The sequence below is a fragment of the Rhagoletis pomonella genome, unplaced genomic scaffold (assembly GCF_013731165.1).
Source record: "Rhagoletis pomonella isolate Grant_MI unplaced genomic scaffold, Rhpom_1.0 Rhpom_scaffold_00004, whole genome shotgun sequence".
Taxonomy (NCBI): Eukaryota; Metazoa; Arthropoda; class Insecta; order Diptera; family Tephritidae; genus Rhagoletis; species Rhagoletis pomonella.
The window spans coordinates 35,149,530-35,163,890 of NW_023458558.1; the positions used below are offsets into that span (position 1 = coordinate 35,149,530).

Consider the following 14,361-nt stretch of genomic DNA (forward strand, 5'->3'; position numbering starts at 1 on the left):
AGGAAGATTAAACGAATGCAAAAACATTGTTTTCTATGTAAATAAAAACAAACGACATTTCACAAACTATGAATAATAAACACTTTCGCGCAAATAATAAAATATGTGTATGTATATGTATATGTGTATGTGAATTAAAACTATTTAAAATGTCAAAATAAATTGGGTGTACATGGAGAAATTACAATTTGCATAAATGTATAAAATACAGGCATAACTATGTATAACATGATGTACTTAGCAATAAAAACCGTAAACGGAATAATAAACAAAAAATAACTAAAATTTAATTTATAACAAAATATGTATGTACATTAATATAAATGCATTCAAGCTAATACATATAATAATTTCGGCTGTAAAAATATTCTATGGTACCATTCGATGCCGTTGTTATAAAACGTATGTGTGCAACAAACCAATACTTAAATGAGTGGATCTAAAGTTAAATAATTACATTTCATCGCAAAATTTCCCAACTCCATCAGTAAAAACAGAAAAATAAAATATATATATATTTCTCTCTGTTAAGACACACCACAGAGATGTAAAGATATTAATACCATGCAGCATAAAAATATGAAAAGGTAAGCTAGATATATTTACACACGTATGTATGTATATTATGAGTATGTGCTCAGTACAAAAAGAAATTAGTTTAAATATTAATATTCAACTAGTTTTTTACCCACCACAACTATTTGAAGATTTGATTTTCTTCTTTGAAATGAACTGTGGACTTTATACGAATTTGCATTTGATTTCAACTACTTTAAAAGTTTTAGGAAAATTTACAATCCATTAGATAGCTGTCTCTTGTCAACATTTTAATTTCATAGACAATTTATCCTGGCGTGGTTAAACAACTAATCAGTAGCATGTTCAAACGGATTTTCTTATTTGTTTAGAAACTGATAAATGATTTCACAGCTCTCAACTGTCAAACTATAAATTTTATGGCATATTCGAATTTTGAGTGACAACAACAACACAGTTTTATTAAAATTGTAAGAGTCCTTCTAATTTTTCGCTTAAAATATGGCCTCTTCGACCACTGTGCGTGTGTAAGAAGTTCGTCCATCAGAGAAACAAATACTTTTTACAAAGCTTCTAGCAATGCCTTGTGGGGCTTGGAGTACTTAGAATCTAAAAAAATAACACGAACATTAAACAGGAAAAATCTCGGCACGATTTCTAATGCAGTAAGATAGCACATGTAATTTATGTCACGTAATTGATTCGAATATAATCAATTTCGGGTTTCTCATTTGGAATTCTCCGAAGTACGTAAACTTAATATTGGGTTGTATATTATGGTTACTTACATATACCGTTTGAAAATGTAAAATAATTTTTGTATGAATAGAAGCAGGAAATAACGTTACTCATACGACATATCGTTTATGACCATACTCGTAGCAGAGACCTGTTTGAGTACTAATAAAATTGGTGTACTTATCCATGATCCGTAACAATTGGTGCAAATATGTACTCATACTAATTACAAAAATACTATGAAAAACTCCCACCAAAAAAATTGCACACGCAAAATATACTTAACTTAAAGTTACCCACGGACGCAAAAATGGAGAACTTGTCAGCTGACACGATCTATCTTATGGGATCTGCGTGTATAACAAAAACTCACCACCGCATGATCGTGACGTAGACATTGCTTCTCTCTCTATCTATTAACAGCAAACTTAATATGTTTCTACGTACTTCTACGCTGCGCTACGTACACGTTCGTGGGTAACCATGCTCTTAGTCATTGTACACTAGGGTGGTCCAAAAACAGTAAAGTCGGAATTGTAATGCTCTCACCCCTAGGATTGTTTTGTATCGAAAAAAGTATACCCCTATTTTTTTTTATTTTGAAATAAAAAAAATATTTAGAGGTCGCTCAAAGCGTTTAAAGTTTTTCATGTTTTTTTTTATATAAGTAAAATAAATTTTTTCGTAGAAATGGTATAGAATTCTTGAAAGTCAATATTTTTCGTTCGGAAAACTCTGGTTCTCTTCAGGAGACTTTCAATAATAATTCCCAATTGTCTATTTAACAATTTTTTAATACCAACGATTTTTTATTGGTCGCCCCATTGCATTTTTCGGGGTTTTTGTGGGTTTTTGGCGGACCTATAAACTATAGTTGCAATGAAAGAATGGTTAAATAAACAATTGGGTATTATTACTTGAAATCTCCTGCAGATAAGCAGAGTTTTCTGGTAGAAAATTATTGATTTTTTAACTATTCCATACCTTTTCTACGAAAAATTGTTTTTTTCCCTATATAAAATACTTTACAAATTTAGGCGCTTTGAGCGACCTCTATATATTTTTTGATTTCAAAATAAAAAAATAGGGGTATACTTTTTTCGGTATAGGGGGTAGGTCAAAAAATTCCTACTTTACTTCTTTCTCATGAATTTTTGGACCACCCTATTGTACACATTCTCGCTTTGCGTGACGTGCGTAAAAGAATATTAGTACATATGCGTGAATATTATTCAATTAATTAATTATTAATTATTAATATCCACTAATACTATTTTTTGTGTTATTTAACCAATGACTTAAAAACACGAATAGTTGCATTTCCCTGACTCGTACATAATTGTACCTGGCGTATGAGTAACATTTCCCATGTAAAAGCTTCAATATTTTAAACTTAAATGGAAAATATGTATGGAAAATAACCTAATCTAGAAAAATGGTATACAGATCCGTAATCTACGGCGTTTATTTGTGTAATTTTAGGTCCCTACGGTGTGTTTATTGTGCAATGTAAATACTGCTTAAAATATAGAGAAACGGATGCTCCTTTTTATTTAGGAAATTATTGTGTACTTTTAATGTGAAAGCTCTAAAAAGCTATGTGGAGTCAATTCAAGTGTTATTGAACTTTCGAGTTCTATCCTGCTAAAGTCTGGTAAAAGAAGTCTGATGAAAAGATGTGGTGATCTTCGAAATAGCAGCTATAACTTCTACCGCTTACACTTTGTTGCTTTTTCTATTTCTTCTAATAAACTATCGTGGTACAAAGCTCAATAAAAGCTCAGTTATGCAAGAATTAAGGCGTATCCCCATAACATGTGTATACGTATGCGTGCGTTTGACAGAAAAATTGAATATAAAAATTTGTATGGCTGCACTTACTTAAAATGTAAAAAAATTTTGTTAATTTTGATTTTTAAGCGTAAATACAAATGCAATTGCTGAGAATCAAAGCAAAGAGAAAAGGTAAGTTTCTAGGAAAGTCAAGTCAAGTCTGGGGGCTGGTTTCTCCAACTCAACTTAACTTGGTTTAGCCAATTTTTTGGACTTGGTCAAGAATAAGCTCAATAAAAAGTAGGCTAACTTTTGACTTAAGTCCAAAAAATGACTAAACTTAGTTAAGTTGAGTTGGGGAAACCAACACACATAACACAGCTTTAACGCTACTGAAATAAATATTAATAAGCCGCAATAAAATTTACAATTCAAGTGCTTTTTTTGCTTTTGCAATTAATTATTCTCAAGAATTTTTTTTATTAATATCGATAAAAAATATACGTAACATCTTTTTGTTTTTCGTGAAAAAATTTCATTTTAATACCCATACATATGTATGAATGTTCATATGTAAGCATCAGCAAAACATTACAGCCTTATAATACGTACTTATAAATAAGTAAAGCCCGTTTCTATGCACTGTGAATTTCAATGTCAAAATACTCATAAATATCGATGAATACCGAAAATAAAAACAAAAGTAGAGAACATTATAGAATACGATGGACAAAAAAAATGCCAATGGACGAATAATGCTTTAATGCAAAAAAGGGCAGTAGATCAGGGTTACGATGCTACATTATATGCCGACATCCACAAATCTGTATGCATTCATTCACAGATGGCCACTTGAGCACAGACGCGGACGTGAGCCTCTTCAAAATGGCACTGACAACGGCTGAATTTAAAGCCACCCACCACATCAACAATGACACGGTACCCCTGCCAATTAATCAATAAAATCATTGACAGTCAACAAGAGAACAGCAGCCTGCAACCTCGGTGCTCAAGCACGGGTATCAAGTGGCGTACGTAGACTCGTAGTCAGGGAATCAGGCAGCTAACTATACAAGCATAACGACAATTCATTCATACATATGTACGTTGTCGTGTATGTCTGCATACAAACGTACGTGAGTGTATGCTTGCACGTACTATGTATGAGCATCTGCATTAGGGATGTTTCGAATGTCATATTTTTCACATTCGCGACTCCAAATGCGAATGCGAATTTTCGGAATGCGAATGTGCGAATTCGAATGATAGGAATAACATTAAAAAATCTATAATCAACATAGTCATAGATTTTGTTACTTAAAAATTTGGTAAATTATTAGAACATTGAACGAGTGCTTAACCTATAGAGTGTTTTAGTGTTTTAATGTAGCTTTACCTAAAGGGCCATATTATATTTCGAAAAAGTAATTTTGTTGCCTTTTCTCCCATGAGGCGATTTCTTAGAGGCTCGTATATAAGGCCGGCTGCACTGAACAATTGCTCACTTGAAACGCTGGCGGGCGGAACGCTCAAATATTTGCGGGCCAGGTCAGTCAATTTGTCGTATTTTAGTTTAATAGTTTTCCACCAATCGAGAGGATTTTCACAGAGATCAGCTCGTTTTTCTTTAAGATAAGCCTTCAATTGAGCATTAATTTCACATTTTTTAGTGTTTCCAGATTGTACATCCAAGCCTTCACTTTCGCTGGAGGAATCTAGAATGAATTCTATGTTGCTTATAAGACTTTTAGCAATACTTATTGAAGGCCCATCTATGTTGCTGTATATACTACTTAACCGTTTAGCGCCTGAAGATAAAAGCCGGTTATTGCCCGCACCCTGATTAGACAGACTTACCGCCCAATTCTGTGTTTTTTTATTTGTAAAGAAATTTGATTAAGATTTTTATCTAGTAAAAGCTCCCATCGCTTTCTGTGTCAATATTTATAAAATAGGAAGCTCTACGATTTCCACAAGAGGGAAACTGATTTCCACATGTTGTAGAACTGATTTCATTGTCACATATGTATGAAAAATATGAATTTAAAATAAAAAAAAACCTTTGGACTGCCGTAGCCGAGTAGGCAGAGAAGTCGGCTCTAAATTTTGTATGTCCCAGGTTCGAATGCCGGCTCAGGCAGTATTTAAAAAATATAAACATGCTTTTAAATATACAAAATTTATAATTTTCATAAGAAATTTAAATTTTTAAACGATTGTCAATAGCATTTTCAATCTTGATAATTTATCAAGAGCTTTTGATTTCTGCGCTAGAATTACAATTCTTGATAAATAATAAAAAATTTGCAAATTATAATAAAAATTTATATAAATATCAAGTGCACAGAATCGGGCTGTTAGAGCCATTGCAACAATATTAGAGTGAGCTCTCGGCCCATGTACACATTCGCATTCGCAAAACATTCGTATTCGTATTTGATGCGAAAGCGAATGTGTAAAATGTTGCGAATCATTCGCATAACGATTGCGAATGCAAATATTCGCACCATCCCTGATCTGCATACATGTTTTTCAGATATACGATGTACACACATCAATTTGTATTCGTTGATTGTTCATATTATAAATTGTATGCAGTGTAACAAAGAGCTACAAGTCACTATGCAGCTATGCTTTTTCGGGCAACAAACGCATATCTGGCATTCACACTGGTGCGCACACATGACACGCTTTGCAAGCGATGCAACTCAGATGATTTAAAGACTCAATTATGTGATGATGATGATGGGTGGATGACGAAATGGTAAATTCTTGAAAATCTGTAAAGACGAGGGCATCGAATGCGCTGAAAGGCATTTAATTGAATGAACAACAGTGCCGTTGGATGTAAGTAGTATGTAGATGTGTCCAACAAATGATATAATTTGCGAGCAATGTTGAACATGGCAAAGGACAGCTCATCATCGTATGGTCCATTAACACTTAAGCTCACATTACGCAAGCCAATGCTCTGCATACATATGTATATTATCAAGAATATTTTCCAGAATGCACACAAATGTATGGATTAAATACACTGCCAGTATATGTACATTAGGCTGCATCACTCCCCATACAAAAAAAAAAATCGGTACTGTTTCAAGACGTCCACCAAAATATTTCGGAAAAATATTAAGGTTTATGTGAGCTGAACCGATACTTCCAAAAATGGAGTTTTTTTTTGAATAAAAATAGTATCTTAAAGATTTTTTTTAAAAACCTCTCGAATGACAAAACGGTTTAGGCTTTAAAAATTGGATACAAATATTTTTGAAAATTTTAAATAAATTTTTAACGGAATCGTAATAATGAGATTTTATAATACCCTTCTTATTTCTGATGATGAAATGCTGTATCTCAGTAGCCGCTTCACCAATCCCTACCAATCTGACTTTTTCCTTACGAAATAATGAAACGGGCATATATTTCTGTGGAAAACAATGGTGCCTTGTACTCTTCATAAACAAACTTTAGCAAGCCATAGTAGAAAGCGTAGCAACTTTGTACTGCTTAAGAAAATTTGGCAGCATACTTTTTTCTTGGCCATTTCTTGGGCTCTTTTTATTCCTCGAACTAAAGAAATGTTAATAAATAATAACATAAAAGCAGATTTAATTTTTATTAACCCGTAACTTCAATTGCATTGCTGCTTAAATACAAAAATTTAAAACCAATGCCTCATCTCTACGGGAAGACATTGTTGTTATTGAAGAGATTAAAAATAATTTATCTCAAATGGAGAATAACGAATATTAAAAAAATTAAAACGACCAGCGCAGATCTCTATTATTTGAGAATATCAAGCAACATTTGTATGTCCATTGTAATATTTCAATCCTAAAAATAAATCGGAGGAGAAGCTCGGCCAACCATATGTGTAAGTTCTATTATTATTATTATTTTTTTTTTTTTTTGTACGAGAAGGAAATGCTTTATGCACTGGCCGAGGGCGCTAGTCTCTATACTACCTTCCCCGAGTGTGGTACTCCCACGTGTTGGGCTACCCACTAAAAGCCAAACTCCCATAGCTCGCGCAAGAATCCCGCATCTGGCACCGCAATTCTGCATGTCTTCAGATGCAGGAGCGCGCTGCTAGAGCCTCGGGGCTGCTCTTTTGTGGAGGCGTTTCATTCGGGTGTCCTCAGTAGACAACCGTCCTCTCGTTTGCAGCGGAGTACGAATTTCACGTATCTCGCAACTGCTTCCCACTTTTCAGCACTGGAGATCATTACCCCAACTATTTATGTTGTTCGGAGTTATGTCTCCGTATCATTCTTCCAACATTCTGCACGAAATCAAGAAGTGTTCGCAAGTGAAGAATGTATGGTGCACGTTATCTTCGACGTTTCCACAGTAGTGACAGAACGGTGAGTCCACCTTTCCCATCCCCAAATATAGATACATATGTCTATGTATGGGTATCCTATAGAAGATTCTTTTAATATAAAAGTTACGGAACGCTTGCACAATGCTTTTCACTTGATTTGTATGTATGCATGCAGATAGTTTCAACGTTGGGGTAAGACAAAGTAGCTGCTTATTGCTTTTATCTACATATAAGTGCTTGTTGAGAATTTCTATGTCAAAGATGAGATTCCAATGACGAGACAAAGGCAAGTTAGCGATAATTATGCCATTGAACATATTTTCAATGTATTTATGCACTTCACTGGCATGCTTGAATAAATGTACATCGATCCTTTGTTTGGAAATTTCTTTAAAAGGGGAAAATATAAATGGTACTTGAATAACCTAACTTTCTCTTAAAGAAAAAGCCACAGCGCTTGCTTTTGTAGTACTGTTCTTTTATACTTCATTATTCTGGGATAACTCTCCTGCAGGAAACTTAATTAATTTAAAAGTAATTTATAAACTACTTTATTTTCAATGATAACTAATTGAAATTTTCACTATTTTACCTGCAACGAACTCATTTATTTAACAATTTTTATATATTTACCTTTTGCTGCATGTATTTTGAAATAATTTAAAATGCATTTGGATTAAACAACCGTAAGGCCAGTCGTTTGAATTCGCTTAGGTTCTGCACTTCACAGATGCTTTTCATTACTAAGAAAATCCGAAATTAAAAATTTAAAATTAAATGTTTCGTCTAATGAGATTTGAACATGGACACTTCAAAGTCAGTATGTTTCTTTTGAAAACGCTTGCGTTCTGCACTTCACAGATGCTTATTCATACTTCCAAGACACGAATTGTTTCTTTGTGTAAAAAAAAGTATCGAAATTCGAAACATTTACTCATTGGATTTGTTTTAAATAGTCCTTCAATTATTTGATTTAAAAAGAAAATCACTTGCTTCCGTCAGGGTAGTCAGTAAAACAAGTATGCCGACTCCTCGCAACAGATTGCCAGCACATTGGCCACTTGATTCTCACACATAAGTACTCTCTGAAAGCACTTTTCAACAAACTGACTTATGCGCACAGTGGAAGAACATTTCCCACAGTGGGAAATTTTTGCCTGATTTTGTTCAAAAATGGTTGGAGAGTCAACTTTTACCGAATTGGATATTATCGTTTTTTAAATACACGTAAGAGATTTTGGAAAAGATTGTCGAGGCCTGTAGTTAAGACAAAAACTTGTATTTTTATCAGCATATGGTGAAAGTAGATCTTTTGTTTTAATCAGCAAACTATCTGTAAAATTTTGTTGCGACCAAATTTGGTCGCTTCTTTTTCATTTGGTAGGCAAAGTAAGATTTTGTTCGGATAGTTGAATTAAGTTTTTAAATTCGTTATTATAAAAATATATATTTCGAACGTCATATTGTATATAAATATTTGCCAATTGGACCTTTTACACATTTGCCAATCATGCAATTGCAGAAAAGCATTGATACACTATGCCGCAACATATATACATAGTTTCTTTTCCCACAGTCCAAAGAGGATACATGAACTGAAGGAATTTAAGGAATACTGTTCGGTAAAACACTACAAAATCTTGGGCTTATCTCAAACACGATGGCTTCACTGGAATGCGCTGTGTTGAGAATAGTTGAACAATGGCTATCCCATTTTTTTGAAACTTTATTTTATTTCCTGCTTTTATGAAGTAAACGGTATGCGATCTGCAGACCTGGCAGAAGGAATGTATTGCAAAACCAAATGCTATTTTTTATTTCTTAACAAAGATTTCCAAGCTGAAAGCTCTCTTTTCCATACTTACATACATGTATGCAACTAGCAAAGCATATTATCTATTATTTTTGAATAACTTTTGAATTGGAATGAAATTTGAGATGCTTATGAAAAGGATTGTCAATTGTTCCGAAATTCTTGAAGTTTCCGATTTTAATGGTGGTAAAACGGTTTTGGGGTCGTTGAATTCGATTCTTATAGAATCCAATATGGCGGCTGCTATTCAAAGCTCGCACCTTATGCATTCTTGCAGATAAAAAGCGTGTAACAATTTTTTGGAGTCACTGTTTCATATTTGGATGGCAGAATCGCGAAATTCAATATTGTGGCTGCTACTCAACAATAAAAAAAAGTGAATAAATTACTTTTGTGGATACTTGGTGTAGACACCACAATTCGTGAACTGCATAAACCGGACGCTAAAGAATCGCTTTTGGCCACTCCCTGGTGAATGGCTGCCAAAAACTTTCCCCACATATATACGCTGACTTTCGCACAGGAAACAATCGTCCAAATGCACACGGAGTACCTAAGGCGAAACTTTAACAAAGTTGTTTAAGGTTCAGACACTTTTTTAAGGTCATAAGTCTAATTAAGTAGACAAACACTGCATACTCAGAATTTTTAATTGACACTCAAATTTATGGCTTAGGGCAGGTTTCTTGAACCCAAATTATCTTAGCACAGCCATTTTTTGGCCTTAATTCAAAAGTTAGCCTACTTTTTACACAGCTTATTCTTGACTAAATCTAAAAAATTGGCTAAACTAAGTTAAGTTGAGTTGAAGAAACCAGCCGTTAGAGTTTTTTGCCACCAAACAAGAATTTTCTAGAAGTTTTGTCATAATGGTTGTACTAGTTGTGATCACAATGTTTTTGTGGATTTTTTTTTGTGAACCGAAAAGAACCATTTCTTGGAGTGGTTTCCGATTCGGTTTCAAAATAAAAACGCTTCGGTTCGTGGTTCGCTACGAAGCCCAAAAACGCGGCGGTTCGGTTCAAAAACCAGTTCGGTCGAGTTTCGGATTGCAGCCTCGATTAAACTATGGCGGTACCATGAACTCGTCTCATAAGAATGGACAAAAGTGCTCTGCGACGAAAAGCTTTTTCTCCTACAAGTTTTTAAATTTGTTAAATAAGGCCTAGTGACTTCGACTAGGCTGAGTATGCGACTATCATCTGACTAGCCTCAAGAGAGATAGTAGGCTAAATATATACTCCGTTATAAACATTTTAATAAATAGATTTTTTTTTAAGTTTCTTCTGATTACTAAATAATTAATTTAATTATCTGCTAAGCTCGTGAGTTTTAAGGTAGAGTTTAAGTAGCTCATAATTAATTATTTATAATAACAAATTAAATTATTTTCTTCTTTTTCAGGTATGTTTCTATCAAATACTCAACCCAAACACATAGTTACTTGTAAGTATTTTATTCAAAAACAGGTAAGAGGATGTTGCACTTATGAACGCACCAATTATCCCCGCTTTACAAACTAACAATTCTGCTTACGTACATAAATTTTATTATTAATTGTTTTTGCTCGGTGAAAGTGAATGCTTGTTCAAACCCTCTAATATTCTGGGTAACCGTAGTTTTGCCCACCTACAGCCATTCGATGCTTTGATGAAAGTAGGAGTGTTGCAACTGGTTCCGGATCCAGTACTGCCTAGCTTGAGGCTTCTCGAGAAAAAGGGTCAAATGTCTTATTACCAGGTAGTACCGAGTACGCAACACCCAGAGTCAAACAAGTTTATTATGTTTTCAAACATAATTTAAACGACACTTGCATTGCCAAAATAGTTCGGAAGTAGTTAGAGGGCTGGCCAATGCCTCTAGGGCAGCTTGGTTGTAACTACCTACACTCCCTTCTGGGCTTGGAAACGGAGACAAATGTGAAGCTTATCCCCAATAAATATTCGATATTGACTCCAGATAATTACCAAGTATCAGTTTAAGACCCTTAATGAAGATTAGAAAACATCACTCAGCCTCAGTGAAGCCGATATTTGAAAGTCTCCTCAGCAAATGTAATGGTTGGGTACCATCCTGTGGCATTGAAAATATATTTGAGTCTAGGTCTCTGCAATCAGAAATCTCCAACTTTTTCCAATCTGTATCATACCAAGATTCATTGGATTTAAGCCTGCTGGTGCTATTTAAGGCCTCCACATATAAAGGTAGATGTAGCAGAGCATCAAGAGCAGTGCACGGCTACTGAAGTTGAAACTTGATTAATGGTAAGCAGATACTATAAGGCTATATTTGAGAGTATGTTCCTCCATACCACAGATGCATAACTGATAGTGAGTCTGATCATAAAGGTTAGATATATAGCGAATTCCACTTTCGTCCGAGTTTCGAAAATAAGCTATTTATATTTTTAAAAATGCCGCCAAGGCTTTAGAGATCCGATGTTCAACGTAGGCTACTTACGGAGGCTAGATACTTTACTTCGAAAGAAATCTGAAATCACACTTTCCTGTCCAGGGAGGGAAATTTGTAACCATCACCCGACTTCCAGGAGGTTGAGTATCTGGAAGAACAGAGTGCCAATTCTTGTCTCCGTAAAGGCACCATCAGGCCTCTTGAGCAATGATGCTCAGAGAGAGTTTTTACTCTGTCCATATAAATTCTACAGATAGCTTTGAAGAGTTCCGCCTGCGGACGCTGCTTTGAGCACCCCTGCTCTTGAGTGAGGCCAGCTTTGCAGATTTTACTTTTTTTAAATCGTTTGAGCTTGACGGTGACCAGATTTCTGCGGACCAAAATCAAGACAATTCTAAACTATCGAATCCGACCATAACATTTTGTTTTTAGTATATAAAGACATAACATCCTTTAATACAGTTTTATTTAAGACAAAACAAGGAGAAAAAAACTTGAATAGTGATCTGAAAAATATATACACACAATATATACGTTTGAATAAGTTTTGGCTACCTTTCTATGTTTAAAAAGTGTTTATGATTTTTTTATGAAAATGAAGCGTACTATTATCTAAAAAAGATTTTTAAATCAAGATTTCAAACTTTGTAGAACATTTACAAAAATTCGACGAATTTTGACAAATGCCCATCCAGCTTAGACTTACTTGACTTTTGGCAATTTTTTGTTCGCGCATATTCTTCCATACAAATTATGCTAAAATGTCTCTTCCCTATTTATATTTTCGCCATTGTATCAACAGATTTTGTTTTACAATTTCTCTAAATTCAAGTAAGAATCGTTTCCTTAAAAAAAACTTAACAAAAAGTTATAAAAACCTTTAAAAAAAATTGAATGATGACAGCACTATAGCGATAGTACCAGTTTGACAGAATTAAACATAACCAAAGTTCATAGAAAATAAGGATGCGGGCTATGTTTGTGGCTCCCCTATATGTATTCTATGTTCTTTGTGATAACGAGAGTGCTGCCAGATATGAATGAAAAATTGTTTTTGGGCCAGATTACAGGAAGACTCTTGTTAAATTAATAAATAAAACACTGAAAATCGGGACATAATCGGTACAAATATGAAAAATCAGGACGTCCTGACTTGTAAAAAATATTCAGCGGGATAATTTTCTCAAAACCGGCACTGTCCCGCCAAAATCGGCACGAATGGTCACCGTATTTATAGGGCGATGAAAGCCTGAAAAGGTAAGTGTGGATTTTTACCTAAGCCGTATAGTACTAGCAAAGCCATCTAAATTCTAATGATGGTGAGCATGTAAGGAAGCACAACATATTTTGGAGCAGCTTATTTTCATATAGCAAAATTGAATATGGCACTTAAATAATAAAATAATAAATATACACAAATAAGCGTGTAAATAGGTTTGGAAGAACATGAAATAATTTATAATTAAAATGCTATATTTACTACCTAAACTATGTGCATATATTTAAAACATGAAAAACCATTTCTCTTATTAGCGTTTAAACATGTATCTACTTGCAATAATGTATGATTTTCATTATTATGAATGTATAAGGACTGATTTCAAAATTGAACAATCGATTTTGATGCATTGTTATTTTTGTTCATTTGAATTCACTGAAGCGTTAACTCGGACATGATTAAAATTTCAATGTATGTATACATATCTATAAGCATTAGGGTGGTCTAAAAAAGCATGTGAAAAAGTAAAGTCGAAATTTGTATCCTCACACCCCCTAGGATTGTTCTATATCGAAAAAATATACCACTATTTCCTCATTTTGAAATCAAAAAATATTTATAGGTCGCTCAAAGCGCTCACAATTTCGCATGTAATAGTCTAAGCGATTTTTACCAAGTCCAATAAACACACCGACGGCCGCTGTGTATTAGTGGTTAGAGGTGGAAAAATCGAAATTTCAAATTGTACCTAATTTGGCAACAAAAATGTACCATTTTGCGGTCAAATGTACCTAAAAAGTAGCTCACGATTTTGTTAACTTTTTTATTATTTTCAAAAAAATCGGTAACTACTTAATAAATTTATATATTACTTGCATTAACAAGAAAGTGATTACAGTTAACAAGAAATTTTTAGCAAAAAAACCGACTTCAATTCTCATATAAAAATAAAAATATTAAAAAAAAAATGCTCTGACCCTCTAGGATTGTACTATACCAAAAAAATTGTTTTTACTTGGAAATCAAAAAATATATAGCGGACGCTCAAAGCACTCAAAGTTCTTCATGTATTTTATATGGGGAAAAACATGTTTTCGTAGAAATGGTATAGAATGTTTGAAAATCAATATTTTTCGATTGTATAACTTTGTTTGTCTTTTGGAGATTTTCAATAATATTTTTCAATTGTTTATTTAACCATACTATTAATTTTTTCTTATAGGATCCCTAAAACCCTCAAAAAAGCTATGGTGAACCCATAAAAAATCGGTAGTATTACAAATGGTAAAATAAATAATTGGGTATTATTATTGGCAGTCCCTTAAAGAGAAGCAACGTTTTGCGAACAATTTTATTGATTGTATTGATTTTACAGAAATCTATACCATTTCAACGAACTCTAGTTTCCCCCATATAAAATACATGGAAAATTTTGAGCGACATCTAAATTTTTTTTTATATAAAAAAAACAGGGGTATAATTTTTTTCGGTATCATTCATTTTTTCATTTTATTTAACCCTGCTGGTAATTTGTATGTTTTT

General features: G+C 33.6%; 1 protein-coding gene across 1 annotated transcript in view; it reads left to right on the forward strand.

Annotated features, from left to right (window-relative positions):
• LOC118737525 overlaps nt 1-14,361 on the forward strand; it is a gene marked incomplete in the record, with an annotated part of 218,716 nt that overhangs the window by 113,113 nt on the left and 91,242 nt on the right.